General features: G+C 45.6%; 1 protein-coding gene across 1 annotated transcript in view; it reads right to left on the bottom strand.

The window, feature by feature from the left end:
- The window catches only part of LOC126474680 (uncharacterized), a 642,581-nt gene that overhangs the window by 231,930 nt on the left and 388,359 nt on the right, over positions 1-22,292 (bottom strand). The gene's annotated exons all lie outside the window — the stretch shown is intronic.

Raw genomic sequence — 22,292 nt, 5'->3', positions numbered from 1 at the left:
CCTACCCAAAAGATCATTTATGTAGATAGAAAACAACAGCGGACCTACTACACTTCCCTGGGGCACTCCAGATGAAACCCTCACTTCCGATGAACACTCACCATCGAGGACAACGTACTGCGTTCTATTACTTAACAAGTCTTCGAGCTACTCACATATTTGGGAACCAATCCCATTTGCTCGTACCTTAGTTAGGAGTCTGCAGTGGGGCACCGAGCCATCGCTTTACGGAAGTCAAGGAATATGGCATCGGTCTGATACCCTACATGCACACTCCGTGAGTCACTATTCAGCGCGTAGCAGAGGATGCACAGAACCTAGATTTTGCACAGTACCTAGATTTCCGTCAATTCCAGTTGCATACTGAACGAGAGAGCAGTGGCTAAACGCCTCTGTAGATGCCCAAATCTGTTATCTTGCTCTCATGATCCCTACACGAGAGACACGATGGTGGCAGTGGAATAGTCGCACAGACTTCCCCAAACGTAGGTTCTCTAAATTTACACAACAGCATTTCGTGAAAACTACGTCTCCTTTCTTTCACGACATTTCATTTCAGTTCCCCGGTGATCTTCGCTAGACTTTCGTATGGGCTCGGCCAATTTGTTACGACTCTAGCAGCGTGTCTCCCAGTTTGTTCAATGTTACCTATCATACCCGCTGCTGCTAGTGCTATGGGGCATCAGTAGTCTTCCTGGATGTCACAAAGGAGAGAAATCATCCAGTATTCTACAGAGTTGGTAGCTAAAGTACCATCTCCATCTTGAATCTAGTACTAAAAAAGAGTAGTGTTGAAAGCTTTCTGCCCAACTAGAGAAGGTCTGGCACATCTCTGCGAGAATGAGAGAGGAGAAAAATTTTCGATCTTATCTGGCACTGAACCGGACATTTACCGAATCTGGGGCTGGCAATCTGGGGCATCTACATCTACATCTACATCTATACTCCGCGAGCCACCTTACGGTGTGTGGCGGAGGGTACTTATTGTACCACTATCTGATCCCCCCTTCCCTGTTCCATTCACGAATTGTGCGTGGGAAGAACGACTGCTTGTAAGTCTCCGTATTTGCTCTAATTTCTCGGATCTTTTCGTTGTGATCATTACGCGAGATATATGTGGGCGGTAGTAATATGTTGCCCATCTCTTCCCGGAATGTGCTCTCTCGTAATTTCGATAATAAACCTCTCCGTATTGCGTAACGCCTTTCTTGAAGTGTCCGCCACTGGAGCTTGTTCAGCATCTCCGTAACGCTCTCGCGCTGACTAAATGTCCCCATGACGAATCGCGCTGCTTTTCGCTGGATCATGTCTATCTCTTCTATTAATCCAACCTGGTAAGGGTCCCATACTGATGAGCAATACTCAAGAATCGGACGAACAAGCGTTTTGTAAGCTACTTCTTTCGTCGATGAGTCACATTTTCTTAGAATTCTTCCTATGAATCTCAACCTGGCGCCTGCTTTTCCCACTATTTGTTTTATGTGATCATTCCACTTCAGATCGCTCCGGATAGTAACTCCTAAGTATTTTACGGTCGTTACCGCTTCCAATGATTTACCACCTATGGCATAATCGTACTGGAATGGATTTCTGCCCCTATGTATGCGCATTATATTACATTTATCTACGTTTAGGGAAAGCTGCCAGCTGTCGCACCATGCATTAATCCTCTGCAGGTCCTCCTGGAGTACGTACGAGTCTTCTGATGTTGCTACTTTCTTGTAGACAACCGTGTCATCTGCAAATAGCCTCACTGAGCTACCGATGTTGTCAACTAAGTCATTTATGTATATTGTAAACAATAAAGGTCCTATCACGCTTCCCTGCGGTACTCCCGAAATTACCTCGACATCTGCAGATTTTGAACCGTTAAGAATGACATGTTGTGTTCTTTCTTCTAGGAAATCCTGAATCCAATCACAAACCTGGTCCGATATTCCGTAAGCTCGTATTTTTTTCACTAAACGTAAGTGCGGAACCGTATCAAATGCCTTCCTGAAGTCCAGGAATACGGCATCAATCTGCTCGCCAGTGTCTACGGCACTGTGAATTTCTTGGGCAAATAGGGCGAGCTGGGTTTCACATGATCTCTGTTTGCGGAATCCATGTTGGTTATGATGAAGGAGATTTGTATTATCTAAGAACGTCATAATACGAGAACACAAAACATGTTCCATTATTCTACAACAGATTGACGTAAGCGAAATAGGCCTATAATTATTCGCATCTGATTTATGACCCTTCTTGAAAATGGGAACGACCTGCGCTTTCTTCCAGTCGCTAGGTACTTTACGTTCTTCCAGCGATCTACGATAAATTGCTGATAGAAAGGGGGCAAGTTCTTTAGCATAATCACTGTAGAATCTTAAGGGTATCTCGTCTGGTCCGGATGCTTTTCCGCTACTAAGTGATAGCAGTTGTTTTTCAATTCCGATATCGTTTATTTCAATATTTTCCATTTTGGCGTCCGTGCGACGGCTGAAGTCAGGGACCGTGTTACGATTTTCCGCAGTGAAACAGTTTCGGAACACTGAATTCAGTATTTCTGCCTTTCTTCGGTCGTCCTCTGTTTCGGTGCCATCGTGGTCAACGAGTGACGCATTAGCGTCAAGAGATAGTAATAATCATCATCATAATCATCTACATCCACATTCCGTAAGCCAAGCTACAATGTGTGCTGTGTGTTGATTCGTACTTCATGCACCAATATCATTTGTCCCGCTCCCAACCGCCATTCCTGCCCCCCTCCCCCATCTCCTGTGTCATTTGCAAATGGTACCCGGGAAGAACAATAGTCCAAAAGCTTCCTAATGAGCTCTAACTTCCCGATTTTAAATTCAGGATATTTTCGCGAGACACTTGTGGAAGAATGTAGTGTGCCGTTCGACTCTTCTAGAGCTGTACGGGTGGTGAACAAAAATACGGGAACACAAAAATGACAACACATTACAATCCACAACGCAGTTAGAAAAACCGCTGGCATTCAAAACAGCTTCCAATCTTCTCGCAGGGGTAAACACAGGTCATGTACGGTCTTCAAGGGAAGCTTATACCACTTTTACTGCAAAATATTCGCAAGTTTAGGTAACGATGACGGAGGAGGATAGCGTTCGCGCACCCTTCTCGCCAAAGAACACCAGAACGGCTCAATAATATTGAGATCTGGTGACTGTGTTGGCCATGGGGGATGCGACAATTCGTCCTCATGCCCGCAAAACCAGTCCTGTCGTCTTGCAACAGAGCATCACATCTTTCTTCTTCTTTCACCTGTGCCTTTACCTGCAGTTAGGCAGGGTCGGCATGCTTAATCGGATTTGGCAATGTTAGTTTTAAGGGGTGGCCGGATGCCCTTTCTGCTGCCACCCCGTACCCCCCGGGACAGAATTAGTGTACCCCAATTGTCTGCGACTAGTGTAATCCGTGGAACAGTGCGAAAGCGTGCAAATGTCTGCGAGCCGTGTAGCTGGGGGCCGGGATGTGGGGACCAGCCAGGTATTCACCTAGGGGGATGTGGAAAACCGCCTAAAAACCACATCCAGGCTGGCCGGCACGGGGCCGGCGCGCCTACCCGAGTCCAGGAAGCAGCGCATTAGCGCTCTCGGATAACCTGGCGGATGGAACAGAGTATTACCGTTGGGGAACAAACATAATAACATGGGGTGGATCTCATCGGCCAATATAGTCACACAATCCTTGGAAATAATGCGACTTTGCAGAGTAGCACTGGAGTCCATGGAATACCACGATATGGCTGCCCAAACCATCATCCAACCCCTGGCACGTTTCACTCGTGGCATGTCAACTCGGCCAAATGACGGAAACGGAGTGAAACAAGTCTAATCCGACCAAACTGCTTTCTTCCACTGCTCCATAGCTCAGTTTTAATGGCTTCGGCATCACGTTTTCCTCTTATGAGCATCTGCGTCACTCATGAGTGGTTTTCGAATTCCAGCTCGCCCTGGAACTCCACACTTACGAAGCTACCTTCGTCTTATTTTGGTGCTGACAGGATTTGCGAGTGCGACATTCAGTTCTGCAGTGACTTTTGTAGTTGTCGACCTGTTATTTTTCCTCGCAATCCTTTTCAATGGTTCAAATGGCTCTATGGGACTTAAATTCTGAGGTCATCAGTCCCCTAGAATTTAGAACTACTTAAACCTAAGAACATCACACTCATCCATGCCCGAGGTAGGATTAAAACCTGCGACCGTAGCTGTCCCGCGGTTCCGGACTGTAGCGCCTAGAACCGCTCGATCGCTCAGACCGGCTAATCCTTTTGAATGACTGTCCGTCACGATCACTTAACACACACTATCGTCCGCCTAATGACTTAGCGGATGATGTTCCTCCGCTTCCCCTGTATGTGGTATAATTCTCCGTTACAGTGTGTCATGAAACACCGAACATTTCGGCTACCTTGGTTACGGAACCACTCACCGTACGAGCACCAACAATTTGCCCACGTTCGGATTCATTAAACTCCTACATAATCGCCTCACAACTACACAAAACACTGTTCTGACCATAATTGGGACTTGCAACGTACTAAGGGCGATGCACATGTGCCGTTCTGGTCAAATAGAACAGTGGCACCTGCAAGCTTGGCTAGCATATGCCTTTATGTTGAAGGGTGCATTTCTTGTGACCTTTCCATATTTCTGTCGGGCCCTATACACTCGCCGAATCTTAACGGTAAATCTCTCGTGATGCACAGAACCTCCCTTGTAGCAGAAGGACAAGATAACTTTCTTAACAAATCTGTCGGCGAGTTTGAAGTTTCTGTTGATAACGAAATGGTTATAGATTTTTACTAACACCTCTACACTTACTTTAGATCTGCATAAAGAATGCGTTTTCGTCCCCGTGAAATGTTATGCCACCTAATGCCTAGTGTGGCACTAAGTGTGGGGACCACAATTAAGGTGTGCATGGACCGAAGTTTTATTAAACGATTATACATTATACTCCTATGATAACTGTGACCCTGAATAAAGAAAAGTGTGAAGTTATTCACATGAGTACTAAAAGAAATCATCTAAATTTCGATTATGCGATAAGTCTCACACAAATCTGAAGACTGTAAATTCAATTAAATACTTAGGGATTACAATTACAAATAACCTAATTTGGAACCTCACATAGATTATATGGTGGGTAATGCAAACCAAAGACTGCGATTCATTGGCAGAACACTTAGAGGGTGCAACAGGTCTACTAAAGGGACTGCTTACACCACGCTTGTCCGTCCTATTCTGGAGTATTGCTGTGCCGCGTGGGTTTGGGGTTGTTTGAGGGAAGAGACAAAACTGCGAGGTCATCGGTCTCATCGGATTAGGGAAGGATGGGAAAGGAAATCGGCCGTGCCCTTTCAAAGGAACCATCCCGGCATTTGCATGGAGCGATTTAGGGAAATCACGGAAAACCTAAATCAGGATGGCCGGACTTGGGATTGAATCTTCGTCCTGCTGAATGCGAGTCCAGTGTGCTAACCACTGCGAGCTGTGCGGTGTGGGATCGGCATCAGGTGGGACTGACGGATGACATCGACAAAGTTCAAAGAAGGGCAGCTCGTTTTGTATTATCGTGAAATAGGGGAGGTCGTGTCACAGACATGATACGTGAACTGGAGTGGAAATCATTAAAACAAAGGCGTTTTTCGTTGCGACGGGATCTTCTCATGAAATTTCAATCGCCGGTTTTCTCTTCCGATTGCGAAAACATTCTGTTGTCACCCACCTACATAGGGAGAAATGATCATCACGATAAAGTAAGACAAATCGGGGCTCGCGCAGAAAAATTTAACTGCTCGTTTTTCCCGCGTACTGTTCGAGAGTGGAACGGTAGAGAGACAGCTTGAAGGTGGTTCACTGAACCCTCTGCCAGGCACTTTATTGTGAATAGCAGAGTAATCACGTAGATGTAGTAGATGTAGATGTGGAAATAGAACACCGAGGCTTCAGGTTCATATGAGAGAGAGAATATACTTGGACGACCTCCTTTTCGAAATGAGGAATTTGGGGGTTCCATCCATCTTCATACGCCTAACTGCAATATTTCGCTGCTTTTAACACAGCTGTATGAACTGGACTGCCCTCGAGTGACCTCTAGACATTTTGCACCTCTCGGTTCTTCTGCGGAGAGCGCAAGTTTATTTTGACAATAGTAGATCTTCACCGAGGAGGTCATCCCGGAAGTAATTCTCCCCCTTTCCACAGCCAAAGGTCACACGAATCAGACCGCTTGCAACAAGGAAGGGTACCTGGACGAAGCGGCAGGCACTCCTTCTCGGCTTTGATATACAGCCCCTGTCACCAGCTGCGGAGCTTTCCCTGTAACGCGCTGAACCGGCGAATGCAAAGGGCTGCGCGAGATAACGACGAGATTTCGCATGCAGGAGCTGTTGTACAAGCGCCGACACGGAGCACTGGGGGCCGGCCGGCTACCGTTCTAAATCACCAGCAACGGAGAACCGCTCGGCTGTTCAGCGGCGACCCGGACGGTAGGGCCTTCTTGCAGGCCGTGGACCAGCACGACGCTGTGTACCCACAGCACAGTGGTCGCAGTAACGAATACCAGGCTCTTCCTAGTTCACCATCTGATTGTATAGAGCAGCGGTTTCCAACCTTTCTGAGACCGTTAACCCTGAACGAGATTCTATCTACATCCGCATATACTTTTTACTCCGCTGGCTACTATACAGTGCACGGGGGAGGCTACTTCGTACCAGTATTACGGGTATACTGCCCTATTCCACTCGCGCATTGACTGAGTGAAAAATGAATGTTTACATGACTTTACGCTCCTTTTAGTCTAATTTAACCCTTAACTGGTATCACACTTCTGTGAGGCGGCTACCGAACTTTCTGGTGAAGATACAATCTCCCCCCCACCCCCCCCCCCCCACCCCTCCCCTCTTTGCCTCGTTCCGACTTTTCACTCAGAGTACCTTTCAGTTGTAGTGCTGGTTTCTTGCAGTGTAGATGAGGTAGCGATCGCACCATTTGATCTACATCGAACACACAGTAAAGTCACCGTGATGTTTCGCAGACTTATGATAGGAGTAGGCTGATTTAATTCACTTAGACGCGTTTATCAACATTCCGTTTCATTGCGATAACGCATTGTGGTTATTACTGACAGTGTCTCGCAATTACTTTGCACAATACGTAGCCTCTACAAAGTCGATCTCATCATTCAAAACAGACCGGTAATTCTCAATGAGTTCCGAGAGTAAATGAACCAAGAAATGTATTTCGAATAAATAATTGATGAAGTTTGGGACGACTGATATTGTTCCAGATTACAAAACAAGAAAGTGATGACGACATGAATCCAAAATAGGATGTGAATGAAGGTGTGGTTATGATGGAACGGAGTACATGCAAACAGGTACAGATGATATGAATAAAAAGGAGTTATACTGCTGAAACTTCCCGGCAGATTAATACTGTGTGCCGGACCGAGACTCGAACTCTGGACCTTTGCCTTTCGCAGGAGAGCTTCTGTAAAGTTTGGAAGGTAGGAGACGAGGTACTGGCAACAGTAAAGCAGTGAGGGCGGGGCGTGAGTCGTGCTTGGGTAGCTCAGATGGTAGAGCACTTGCCCGCGAAAGGCAAAGGTCCCGAGTTCGAGTCTCGGTCCGGCACACGGTTTTAATCTGCCAGGAAGTTTCATATTAGCGCATACTCCGCTGCACAGTGAAAATCTCATTCTGGAAAGTTATACTGCAGTAATTTCTACTTTTTTTTCTTTTAGTAGGGGGAAGTTTCTTCAAACGGTGAAAAGCACAACCGCCAACTAACGTCAGAAAAAGACAATGTAACATAGTGTTGCAGATTCCTGGTCTTCGACTTAGGACTAATGCCTTGGGTAGGAATCCAGATGCAGAACAACTTTAGGGTCTTCTTTTTAACATAATACTTTAGATGAGATCGAAAGTTAAAATCAGTAAAATAACACTAGTCAAAAAAGGACACATATTTTTTTATATGATGCTGTTCTTGATCTGAAAGCTTTTGCAGCCTTACTTGTATTCACAGCAATCAACAAATCTGGTAATGAATCCATTGATAATCTTTTCTCAGTGGGTGGTATTGCACGTATTATTTTTCACAGTGTAATTTTATATATATATATATATATATATATATATATATATATATTACTCCTGGAAATGGAAAAAAGAACACATTGACACCGGTGTGTCAGACCCACCATACTTGCTCCGGACACTGCGAGAGGGCTGTACAAGCAATGATCACACGCACGGCACAGCGGACACACCAGGAACCGCGGTGTTGGCCGTCGAATAGCGCTAGCTGCGCAGCATTTGTGCACCGCCGCCGTCAGTGTCAGCCAGTTTGCCGTGGCATACGGAGCTCCATCGCAGTCTTTAACACTGGTAGCATGCCGCGACAGCGTGGACGTGAACCGTATGTGCAGTTGACGGACTTTGAGCGAGGGCGTATAGTGGGCATGCGGGAGGCCGGGTGGACGTACCGCCGAATTGCTCAACACGTGGGGCGTGAGGTCTCCACAGTACATCGATGTTGTCGCCAGTGGTCGGCGGAAGGTGCACGTGCCCGTCGACCTGGGACCGGACCGCAGCGACGCACGGATGCACGCCAAGACCGTAGGATCCTACGCAGTGCCGTAGGGGACCGCACCGCCACTTCCCAGCAAATTAGGGACACTGTTGCTCCTGGGGTATCGGCGAGGACCATTCGCAACCGTCTCCATGAAGCTGGGCTACGGTCCCGCACACCGTTAGGCCGTCTTCCGCTCACGCCCCAACATCGTGCAGCCCGCCTCCAGTGGTGTCGCGACAGGCGTGAATGGAGGGACGAATGGAGACGTGTCGTCTTCAGCGATGAGAGTCGCTTCTGCCTTGGTGCCAATGATGGTCGTATGCGTGTTTGGCGCCGTGCAGGTGAGCGCCACAATGAGGACTGCATACGACCGAGGCACACAGGGCCAACACCCGGCATCATGGTGTGGGGAGCGATCTCCTACACTGGCCGTACACCACTGGTGATCGTCGAGGGGACACTGAATAGTGCACGGTACATCCAAACCGTCATCGAACCCATCGTTCTACCATTCCTAAACCGGCAAGGGGACTTGCTGTTCCAACAGGACAATGCACGTCCGCATGTATCCCGTGCCACCCAACGTGCTCTAGAAGGTGTAAGTCAACTACCCTGGCCAGCAAGATCTCCGGATCTGTCCCCCATCGAGCATGTTTGGGACTGGATGAAGCGTCGTCTCACGCGGTCTGCACGTCCAGCACGAACGCTGGTCCAACTGAGGCGCCTGGTGGAATTGGCATGGCAAGCCGTTCCACAGGACTACATCCAGCATCTCTACGATCGTCTCCATGGGAGAATAGCAGCCTGCATTGCTGCGAAAGGTGGATATACACTGTACTAGTGCCGACATTGTGCATGCTCTGTTGCCTGTGTCTATGTGCCTGTGGTTCTGTCAGTGTGATCATGTGATGTATCTGACCCCAGGAATGTGTCAATAAAGTTTCCCCTTCCTGGGACAATGAATTCACGGTGTTCTTATTTCAATTTCCAGGAGTGTATATATAAAAGTATTGTTCATGTCGGCACCTCTTCTACTTGAGGTAGAAACGAAAAAAGAAGACGTGACTGCCGCAGTTTCAAACATTACTAAGGTATTTATTGGTAACTGTCACTAGTGTTGCTCCAGAGGCTGTATTATGTGTATTGATGAAATCCTTGTAGATTCTGAATGTAACTGCTAAGAAAACCGGCGAAATATGCACTAAAGACCGTGTGTATGGCAGATACCAGGACGCAGTACTTTTATAACGCCTGCACTATGTACTTCGAAAATTTTGAAAGTTAGCATCAAAATGTTAATTATTCTAGAAATTTTCAGAAATTTTGTTTCTGTTTCTGATTCTATTCTTGGTCGTTTAAGAAAGACTGGCACAATATGGGATAAATCACCGAAAGTTTTATTTCTAGCTCTTTGAGAAACATAAGCAACTCACTTTTCGGAACATCACTTGCGTGTTTTCACTATCTTCTTCTTGATTATTAATATTCTTTGTGATTTTTCGCTTTCATATGTTTTGAAACACATGTTGTAGCTAATTGAGGTCAATAAACAATAAGACACTATTGTATAAATAAACTGCCAATCTCCGGAGTTAATAACCATGTTTAATAATTTTATGTGATTAATGGTTACTTATCTAATAAGCGACGAAAGCGACAAAGAAACGATATTTTTAAATACCTTAATTTCGAGACTGAATCATAACTGAAAATTTTATTTTAGCCCCCAGCTTGGTCCACCATTCTCATTGCACACTTCTGTTGGTGACAGAGGGGACTCAGGATACAGGGTGTCCAAACCGTTGGGGTCATGGCGGAAGATTTTCCGCCTTATGCAAGACATAACTAATTTAAATGGTTCAAATGGCTCTGAGCACTATGGGACTCAACTTCGGAGGTCATCAGTCCCCTAGATCTTAGAACTACTTAAACCTAACTAACCTAAGGACATCACACACATCATGCCCGAGGCAGGATTCGAACCTGCGACCGTAGCGGTCACGCGGTTCCAGACTGTAGAGCCTAGAGCCGCTCGGCCACTCCGGCCGGCCATAACTCTCTTAATTTTCTTTTACAGCAGGTGGGTAAAAGAATGGATGTATCTTGCATAAGGTGGAATTTTCTCCTATTTTTATCTGGATACAAGGAAATTAAAAAAATGTTACAACGTCCAAATGGTAGTGCGTAATTAACGTAGTATTTTGAGATGAGAAAGCAACGGTAAATCTGGCGCATAAATAAGCGAACACATCCAATTACGGTCAGATGATGCTACTGAAGATAAATCACTGAAAACAGTAACAACCGTAAAACCGTCCAGAACGAACTACAGTGGAATGGCTGTATAAAATTACTTTTATGAATAGCGGATCCCTAGCTGAGAATAAATGGAAGACTCTTAAAGAAATGAAACTCACCCACAAAAGAAGTGACTCACAGTACAATGATTCGACTGTTTCTTGAGTAGCGCGCGTCAGTCAATGACTTGCCAGCAGCGTGTGCACCGGCGGGTTCGTACAGACGTACTGAACTAAATCCAGTGGCAGACGCTACGAAAGACGTGTTATCCATTAGGGACAGATTTACTGTTTAAATTCTTGGAGCGTCCTTTCCAAGAACAGTCGGGTAACACAACTTCCACACGTGTCTCGCGAAATGACCATGACGAGAAAATCAAGATACAATCTATATGAACTCTAGACTAATCTGCAGCCGTTCTTCCCACACAACATTCATGATTATACAAGGAACAGGAACAGAAGGCTTCTTGTTGACTACACAACTGATGGCCGGTACTGAGTATTTCAGGCGGTACGAGGTATTGAATGAGCAACAAGTTGAGAGACACGTTTGTAAAGCGTACAGTGGCTTGCACTGTATGCATGAAGATGCATACAGGGCGGTCGGAGGTTCCTGTTACAAACTTCTAGAACTTGTAGTGGGGAGTGTGTAGATGATATTTTGAATAGGAACCCATGTTCAGAAACGTGTTGCTAATGCGACCATTTTTACAAGTAGTTGACTGGGCGTGATCCACTAAATCACTTGTTTTATAGTTTCACTCGTTAATAGACAATGAGACTACTCGTGTACTTGTTGAAGGGTTCTCATCAACGTGATGCATTAACGCCTCTTCCATTTCGGGCTTGTGGGGCCTCCCTGGAGCGCCACAGTCACGCCTGCTGCTGGTGAAGATACCCTTTCTCGAAACCGCTGCGTGACTGTGGCGAAAAGGGTACGCGACGTAATCTGAAGCTGTGGAGAACTATCTGGATAAAGGCGACGAGCAGCTCTTCCATTGCCGTGAGCTTCGCCATTCAGGAGGATCATGTCGGTGTTTTCTGCAAACTTGTACTCAACCATGTTGTTCCAACACTGGCAGACGCGTGATTGAGGCTCAACCAGGTCAGTGAGGTAGGATAGGATGTCAAATGACATCTGACGTAAGCACCCATCACTATGACTATTCTGTTGCAAACCTACCTAGCAAACATGTTTTCAAACGGCTGTAGCACGAAAACGGACATGTGTTGCTATTCAAAATATTACATACTCACTCCCTTCTACAAGTCCTAGAAGTTTGTAACGGGAATTTATGACCACCCTGTATGTATTACACCTGAAGTCGAAATTACTTAAACATTTTCGTCAACAAAATAAGAACAAAACCTGTACACTTGGTCCTTCCGTTGAGCAAATAGAAATTCATGTTTTCACAAGGTAAGACTGGCAGTTTTGGCATACGACATTTGAATTGCTTCCTTCTCTCAGAGAAGTTCAAATGGCTCTGAGCACTATGCGACTTAACTTCTGAGGTCATCAGTCGCCTAGAACTTAGAACTAATTAAACCTAACTAACCTAAGGACATCACACACATCCATGCCCGAGGCAGGATTCGAACCGGCGGCCGTAGCGGTCGCTCGGTTCCAGACTGCAGCGCCTAGAACCGCACGGCCACTCCGGCCGGCGTTCTCTCAGAGATTCGGAATATACAATCTTTCCCCCTTTTCCTTAACAACTTTACACTGAGGTGAAAAATGCCATGGGGTACCTCACAATACCGTGGCAACTCAACGTGGCATGGCCTCAAGAAGTCGTTTGAAGCCCCCTGCAGAAGTATTGAGCGATGCTGCCTCTACAGCCGTCAATAAGTGTTGCCAGTGCAGGACTTTATGCACGAAGTGACATCCCGATTATATCCCATAAATGTTCGATGAGCTTCAAGTCGCGCGATGTGGGTGGTCAAATCGTTTCCTCGAAATGTCCAGAACGTTCTTCAACCCAATCGCATAGAACTGTGGCCTGGTGACATGTCTGGAAACATTAATTCCATGAATGGCTACAAATGGTCTCTCAAAGTAGCTGAACATAACCATTTCCAGTTAATGATCGTGTTAATTAGACCAGAGGATCCAGTCCATACCATGTAAACTCGGCCTATTCCATTTGGAGCCACAACTTGAATCCATGGCTACGTGGGGTCTGCGCCACGCTCGAAACCTACCACTAGCTCTTACCAACTGAAATCGGGACTGTTTTCCAGTCGTCTAGGGTCCAACCGATACGGTCACGAGTCCAGGAGAGGCGCGGAAGACGATGTCGTGCTGTAAGCAAGGGCATTCGCGTCGGTCGTCCGCTGCCATGGCTGATTAAAACCTAATTTCAGCGGCACTCCCCTAACGGATACGTTCGTCGCATGTCCCACAGTGATTTCTGCGGTTATTTCACGCAGCGTTAATTGTCTGCTAACAATGACAACTCTACGCAAACGCCTTTGCTCTCTGACATTAAGTGAAAGATGTCGGCCACTGCGTTATCCGTGGTGAGACGTAATGTCTCACTCTTGACACTGTGGATCGCGGAATACTGAATCCCCTCGCGATTTCCGAAATGGAATGTCCCAAGCGTCTAGCTCCGACTACCGTCCCTCGTTCAAAGTCGATTAATTCCCGCCATTCAGCCATAATCACATCGGGAACCTTTTAATACGAATCACCTGAGTACAAATGACAGCTCCGCCATTGCACTGCACTTTTATACCTTGTGTACGCGATACTAACGCCATATGTATAAGTGCATATCGCTAGCCCATGACTTTTGTCGTCTCGGTGTACATGAGGTATAATTTTGGCATTTGCCTAACGCGGTTAAGAGAAATTATGCGAAACATAATTCTAGATTTTGAGCCATCTCCTCCACAATATAATTGAATACCTATCTGGCTTACCCGCCTCGCTAGACAGAAGGAATGTTTCAAAAATAGCAAACTTCCGAGAACAATTATCACGGTTCAGAGTTCGTACTGAACACATCCACCCACGTGTGCTGAACTTCTGCATGCAGCCATTCGTAAGCCTTTTCGTTGCAGTGATGTAAGTTAGCACTCTTAACGTAGGCAATCCGGATCTCTCACAAGACAGTTCAAAAAATGGTTCAAATGGCTCTGAACACTATGGGAATTAACATCTGAGGTCATCAGTCCCCTAGAACCTAGAACTACTTAAACCTAACTAACGTAAGGACATCACATACATCCATGCCCGATGCAGGGTTCGAACGGCGACCGTAGCAGCAGCGCGCTTCCGGACCGAAGCGGCTAAAACCGCTCGACTACAGCGGCGGGCTCACAAGACAGTCAGTGCTGCAAGAAGGCCTTACGGAACGGGTCAGCGCCTCTAGCGGCGGGAGGCAGCACCCGCACTGTAAACAGACCATGAAGTAGGCCGTTGCAGCCGTGGCCAAACAGTCTCCATAAGGCTTTCTTGCAGATTAGCCCGCCACCGAGTTCTCTGAAGCGTAACCATAAACGTCCCAATATGGCGAGCGCCAGTACGTAATCTCGAGAAGGAAAAGTAAATGAGAGGGGAAAAAAATTCCAGAATTAACTTCGTCCTTCGCTCTTACTTGCCGTCCAGTATTATCCGTGTACTGGCATGCCTCCCTATGTGAGTTAATATCAAATGAAACGTGTAACTTGATTTCCTGAAAAAGACTTTTTTTAAAATATTTGCCTCATTATCTCAGGAACTATTACAGATACGTATATCTAATTTTACACAGTTTTACCTGTTAGTATAATGCTGATGCGCCATCAAAACGTTTCTAGCTATAGTGGTTTTTTGCTTACAGAAGCGAAAGTAGATTTAAAAAATGAACATAGATTTAAAAAAATCATAACTAACTAATCATTTATATATTATGATTCTGGTTCAGCAATCAGAAAAGGAGTGGCACTATACTTCCCCAAAAATTTCAGATCTCTGTCACAGGTTCTGAGATAACGGGTCATGAATATTGCAAATTTAACACTGTAGGCATAGGATATACGCACTCCCCTTAAGAGAATACGCCACCGTCCTGTCTTCCCGTGAATTAGCAGTCTTCGGCATAGTCCTGACTTTATAGAATTCTACACCCGACACAGTAAACTGGTCAGTGACGCAAAAGTGGTTGGCAGCTGGTTTACAGGCTGCCAAGAGACTCGCATCCATCACGAGTTGTCAGTTTGGAACAGAAAGTCGCTAATGCAAATCAGGCTTCTTTTCGTACAAGCATATTTAAAATACCCTATAACGCCAACATGTGCAATTCTGTCCAGACAGAATTATGTTTCCGCTAAGCGCTTCCCAAATCGGCAGCTCTACGCTCATACTGTGGCCTTACAAAAACCAAGACATGGAAACTAAAAAATAGCTAAGAATAAACGCGAAGGGCGGTCCCACATTGGTCCACCGTAGATGAAACTTCATTTACATCACCACGACATCCATTTGTAGGTTGGTGGCAGGAGACTCAGGACCAGGTTGCTTCTACGACACGGGCCCGACCCTCGGTGCACAACGCCGGGATCGGCCCACCATTAGTGAAAACATATCACCGGACACCCGTTCTGAAGGAACAAAAAACCGGATACCGCAGTGGGGTGGCTTAGGGACCACCTGGATGTCCACCAGCCACACCCAACCGCTAACAATGCAGGCGGGGCCCATCAGTCTCAAGCTGAAAATACGGAGAGACTGTAACCCAAGGCTGAGACAAAAACCAAGATACCTTGAAACTAAATCTTCGTACATCCATAGTTGAAGTGGAGGGCAGTGGGACGTCAGCTGGTATAAATTTATATTAAAATTGATATTATATTGAAATTGCTGCGCGAACTCGTGAGAGGGGAAAAATACACTGTCCTTGTATAAAGTAATGACAGATACGGATTCCACAGCAGTTTTACTGCAAACGGTATCAAAATAATAAGCATGATAAACGCGCATACACTTTGGGGATATCAAACTTTTTGTTCCCCTTTCGTATTTCCGACAATCCTATCATAGAGCTCTTAAGAACAACTTCATGACGTTGGACTGCTTGGTCTGGTAGAACAATTACCGTAAATTTATACATTATTAATTGTGAATCTATTACCCACAACGTTGTAGGCCTACGTTATCCTGCGCCTGGTAGGTGTATTTGGAATGTCAGCTGAAAAATACAACATGTCATCCACAAAAAATTTGCCGAATCGAACCAAAGGTGAAACTGGTTACGGGACATTTATTTTATCATTAACAACCAGTGAACAAAATCTCACTAGTGAAATTCAAATACCACATATTACATTTGAAACGTACAACTTCACTCACAGTGGCAGTACGTCAGTAGCAAAAGTCTATTTTCCGAAAAATATCATTAGTTAAAGGAAGCGTTTAACGCACAACGTATTCAGATTGGACAACGATGGATGTTTAGAGTGTGATGGTCTCTTTCTTCCACATTCAGCCATTCGTTTCATGAAAAAAATATAACCTGTTTCTTTCCGCAAAATGTAATACTGTTTACACTAATTATATCATGGTTATTTCTAAATGATGGATTTTGTCACAGATTTAAGGTCTCTCATAACCTACTTGTAGTGACCGTAAAGTAAAATATGTGCGATGTCAGGTTAGACGTGAGAACCTGGTGGCTCCACTACTCGACGAGACAATTCAATAAAGTTATTTAGACATATCTTGGCTTACGATGGCCGCACAGTGATTTGAACCTAGCTGCGGCCAAATAGGAATGCCGACTCTTTATCGTTCTATTCACTACTGCCAATGCGAACCATAGAGAACGACACAAGTGATAAAAGAAATCGAATTACCGTGGAATTTTAACCCTGGATTTGTTTCATTAAAATGTTCTCTGTGAGGCTACGCTTGTGGTAGTACAGCTACGCACTTAAAGACTTTAACTGCCACTACAATCACAGAATATCTTTGAAACTCTGGAAATAAACGTAAAATGGGGGAACTACACTCATGTCCGGAAAAAGGTAACACCTTGAACGACTACGGATAGGACGTTCATATTCATACGATGTGTACATTAGTATGTTCTGCAGAAATGATACCGAGCGAGGTGGCGCAGTGCTTAGCACACTGGACTCGCGTTCGGGAGGACGATGGTTCAAAACCGCGTCCGGTCATCCTGATTTAGGTTTTCCGTGATTTTCCTAAATCGCTTCAGGCAAATACCAAGACGGTTCCTTTGAAAGGGCACGGGCGATTTCCTCGCTGTTTGGTCCCCTCCCCCAAATCAACCAAAAAGAAATGATTGGCATTTGAACTATGCGGCCCGTGGTTTCAACGCCGACATCGATACTGCGGCGCATCACCTAACGGCAAAATGTGCCTGTGACTGCAATTGTCGCTGTAAACCGAATGTAACGGATCAGTGTGACTTGAACACACGTGCACGATGTCTGGCAGACGTACACGCGAACCGTATCGTCAAATCAGTGAGTATGAAAGAGGCGCATATTGGCACGATAGAATGCGATGCACCCAACCGGGAAATTGCTACTTGCGTGGGACAAAGTGTTTCGACAGTGCAACGGTTGTAGAAATTCGACACCTCATCCGAATGGCATTGCAGGACAGATCTGCTCCTCCTCGGCTCTGACACAACAGTGGAACAGCGAACATATCGTACGCTATCAGGGGCGACAGTCCGTCGGCGTTTATTACTGAACGGGTTACGTACACGTCGCTACTTCTCCGCCTACCTTTGACAAATGTGCAGAAATATGCTGGACGACAATTGTCTACGGAACGACGTCACTGGGAACAGGAATGGCATCAGATGGTGTTTTCGGACGAATCCGGGTTCTGTTTGTTTGAAAATAATGGCTGCATTTTGGTTCGCCGCAGACAGGGGCAGTGGCATCACAGTGAGTGCATTCGCACGAAAAATACAGCGCCAACTGAAGGCGGGTGCTACTGGGTACAACCACAAATCACAGCTGGTGCGTGTCCATGGCACTGTGACCAGTGTGACCTAATTGAATGACATCCTGCGATCCACAGACATAAGCTTTCAGCAGAACACCCCAGACGCCATTTTTCAGCAAGACAATGCGCAACCACATGTTGCTGCAGGAACATGTGCCTTCTTCGTGTCACAGGATGTCAGCCTTTTTCCCTGGCCCAGCACATCACCAGACTTGTCGCCAATCGAAAATGTGAGAGATATGGTGAAGCGACGGGTGCAGCGCTGTGATCCACAGACAATCACCACAGATGAACTTTGAAACCAGATGAATGTAGTATGGATTGCTATACCACAGGACACCATTCGCGCTTTATACGCGTCGGTATCATCACGCATGGGACAAGTTATCAGGGCCCATGGCGGACCCCGTGCTTACTAGGCAACAGGACAGATGCTGAACCGAGGTGACTGAAACGCTACGCAAGCTGCAGAACATGCTAATTTACGTGTCCTGTGAATAATAGCGTCCTATTTACAGTCGCGCAAGGTGTGTACTTTAACTCGGATAAAGAGTGGAGATGATGGTATTTGTTGACACAGAAATGACAACAGTTCAGGAAAGGCGGACCACAGGTTTGGGTTCGATCAGGTAAACTGTAGGCCTGGGACGGTAGTTCCTCTTTTTCGAGTAACTTCCTCGTGAATAGTAGTCTACAATAAGTTGCGCTTAACAACAGTAGTTACCTGTCTACAACAGAACAAAGACGAAGCCTTCGGGGCCACCTTCAATCGGCGCTCTAGATACGCGGCTGCCGTTATTAACTGACGAGCAATACGCGCCCGGTCGCCGTCAACGGCACATCCAGAGACCCTACGCGAGATAAAATGAGAAGTTACACACCAAGTAGTATCTCGCTGCATTATGCCTTCTCATGAAACGACATGCCGGCTGGGAAGCAGAGTATTCGGGCGCTCCAGCTGGGTGGCCAAAGTTCCAAGCAACAGCCCTCAAGTGCCACGTTGGCATGTGAAATTGGCCATAGCAGAGCACGTAGATTCAATGGCAGTCGCGACCTACAACACACCAGGCCGCTGGCCTCAGGAGATGGCATCGTAAGGAGCGCGCGGTGACCGTGCACCAGGCGCAGAAACTGCTTGGAAAGGTGACAAAGGATCGGTGGCCCCACACATCGCACGGAACGGCTGGGCACAGTTAGATAAAATCTAGTATTTTGTGTAAGTCCCTGCGCATATTGACTGTCCAAAGGTACTATTAACGTTTGCAGCTATTCTTACTCAGTTACCGCTTCGCAATCTTATATATTTTTTAGAAGAGAGATTACTGTTGGACTAAATTAATGTTACTGTTTTGAACTGAACAAGGTACACAAAATTGTCTTCGTCGTCCATCTACGAGAAAGCGAAAGACACAATTCAAACTACAAGTTTGCTATGATCAGTCACAAGTTATTTTATTTCCATTACAAGTTTCAGAGGTTTAGAGCTATACCATCACGTAGATTTGTGTGATTTAAGAAAACATGTGTATGTTGAGTGGGTACAACTTCGGGTAAACCTGCCCCACTATCTAATGGCAAAAGACAAAAACAAAACGCTAGTACACAGCTCAAAGTTTTTTGTAGCTGTTTAACTGCAAATATGGAAGGGAAATATAAAATTGAGACCAAAGACCTTCACAATATGTCGGAAAATATAGTATCTTGCACCTCCACAATATTTTGACACTTGTACTAAAATGGCATTTTGTTTTCGTCTTCTGCTACTATATCGTACCAGAAAGTACCCCCGAAGTCGTACACAATATCTTAATATTTACTTGACGTTTGCCTAGCCAAGTATTGAGAGCTTTACCTATCTTCAGAAAGTGCATACAGTTCGGGAGACGGGGACCGATGACCATAGCAGTCTGGTCCCTTTAATCCCCCAAACCAACCAACCAAGTTCGGGAGACGTAGTAGCTAAACGAATTATGTGTGTATAACGTATATGTCTTATTTATTCCCATAAATCTACCTGATGGAGATTCAAATCTCTGAAACACGTACTGAAAATAAAATAAATTCTCCCTGGTAACAGTAAACTTCAAGTTTGGACTGATATCCGTAACAGTTGCAGTACAGCCTAACAAAAAATATTCGTATTTAACGTGGTAATTTCTCAGCGCAAAAAAAGACAAATATTTTTGTTTTTGGAGACAGTTTTCCGTAGCACTACCTCCACTATATCTTTTTATTACGTTATTTACAGTATGAGATTGAATACTTTTAATAAACGTAGAAAACATAAAAGTGGGGGTGCTCAACAACTTGTGTCTATTGCAATTTGTTTTTCCATGGTATTAGTGATGGAGTTCCGAGGTTCTGGATGTAATTACTGGACGAAATACAGTAACCAACCATCTTTCTTTTTTTCGTAGCTTTATTCATGCCAAGACACATTTCGGGTTTTCACCAAACTTCAAAAGGAGTAACATGTTTATAACTTCAGCAGAACTACGTTTTCGCCGGCATTTTTAAACGCCACAGCTGCCAAGTCTCCTGAGCTGTAAGCACTTTAGATGACAGGCAAAGCTCTCAATACCTGGCGATACTGTAAAAATGCTGCTATGAAAAACCATACGTATCTCATAACAAAATATTCGTAGTTAAGCGAACAATTCCTTCTTTTCCACTGAAGGCGCCTAAACACTTTCGTGCAACGTGTTTGGTGAAAAACAATAAAAATTCAGTTGTAAAGGTCGAGAAATAGTTATTCTTATCTACAAGATAGACGGCAATGTTTTATGAAAGTTAAAAAGGAAGCCGCAACTGTCAACTTCTGGTAGGGGAAACAACCGTCGTACTCCACCCACAAAGGCCGTACACCTATCGAGAAGTACTCATGGGTGTGTGTCAGTGTAGACACGGCGACACTGCTGAGTCGCTGGCCACGGTGAATGTAGCAGCAGGCTGCCAACAACAGGAGGAATTAGCGCCGGTCCCTCCGCGGCGTTCTGTTTGTTTTCCACAGCCAAACACGCTTCGCTAACGAGGACAGCTGTACGAGCACAAAGGACGGACGCTGTCTACAGAGCAAAGGGTAATTTTGGCACCGAAACGTTGGCTCATCTGAACTCGCAAACTGCAAGAGAAAACAGAACAATTACTTTACTCAACCCCCTATCTCAAGTACAGGGTTACTACAAATGTTTGAAGCGATTTCACAGCTCTACAATAACTTTATTAGTTGATATATATTCACAATGCTTTGCACACACATACAAAAATTCAAAAAGTTTTTTTAGGCATTCACAAATGTTTGATATGTGCCCCTTTAGTGATTCGGCAGACATCAAGCCGATAATCAAGTTCCTCCCACACTCGGTGCAGCATGTCCCCATCAATGAGTTCGAAAGCATCGTTGATGCGAGCTCGCAGTTCTGGCACATTTCTTGGTAGAGGAGGTTTAAACACTGAATCTTTCACATCACTATGCGTGAAACTTGCCCGCACGCGTTCAACCGTTTCTTCGCTCACTGCAGACCGACCCGTTGATTTCCCCTTACAGAGGCATCCAGAAGCTTTAAACTGCGCATACCATCGCCGAATGGAGTTAGCAGTTGGTGGATCTTTGTTGAACTTCGTCCTGAAGTGTCGTTGCACTGTTATGACTCGCTGATGTGAGTGCATTTCAAGCACGACATACACTTTCTCGGGTCCTGTCGCCATTTTGTCTCACTGCGCTCAAGAGCGCTCTGGCGGCAGAAACCTGAAGTGCGGCTTCAGCCGAACAAAACTTTATGAGTTTTTCTACGTATCTGTAGTGTGTCGTGACCATATGTCAATGAATGGAGCTACAGTGAATTTATGAAATCGCTTCAATCATTTGTAATAGCCCTCTATTGCAATGCAACGCCGCTGGCCTGTGTTACAGAAGCAGAGGTGTTACAGAAGCGGAGTAACATTTCTACTCACCGAACAGAAAACCCTCTTTCGTGCCACCCAGCTATGGTCAGAGGTAGGGATGAGGCGGGGGAAGAGTTGGGAGGGGGCGAGAGGGAGAGGGCGGGGAGGAGGGTGGAGTTATACCCGTACATTGTTTTCGGTGTTTCACTGAGAAACTCATGCTGAACGCGTTTGTCGAAATTTATGTTTATCTCAAAAATTATAAATCTTACAAACGACAACATACAAAGAGGTGACAAAAGTCACGGGATACCTCCTAATATCTTGCCGGACCTCCTCCTGCACCAAGTCGGACGTCCCCTGCAGAAATATTGAGCCATGTTGCCGCTAAAGCCGACGGTAACTGCGAAAGTGTGCCGGTGCAGAAAGTTGTGCACGAACTGACCTCTCGATCATGTCTCTTAAGAGTTCGATGGGATTCACCTCGGGCAATCTGGGTGACGAAACCATTCACTAGGATGGTCCAGAATGTTCTTAAAACCAATCGCG

Source organism: Schistocerca serialis, chromosome 4 (assembly GCF_023864345.2).
Source record: "Schistocerca serialis cubense isolate TAMUIC-IGC-003099 chromosome 4, iqSchSeri2.2, whole genome shotgun sequence".
NCBI classification, from domain to species: Eukaryota; Metazoa; Arthropoda; class Insecta; order Orthoptera; family Acrididae; genus Schistocerca; species Schistocerca serialis.
This window is presented reverse-complemented; position numbering and strand designations above follow the sequence as displayed.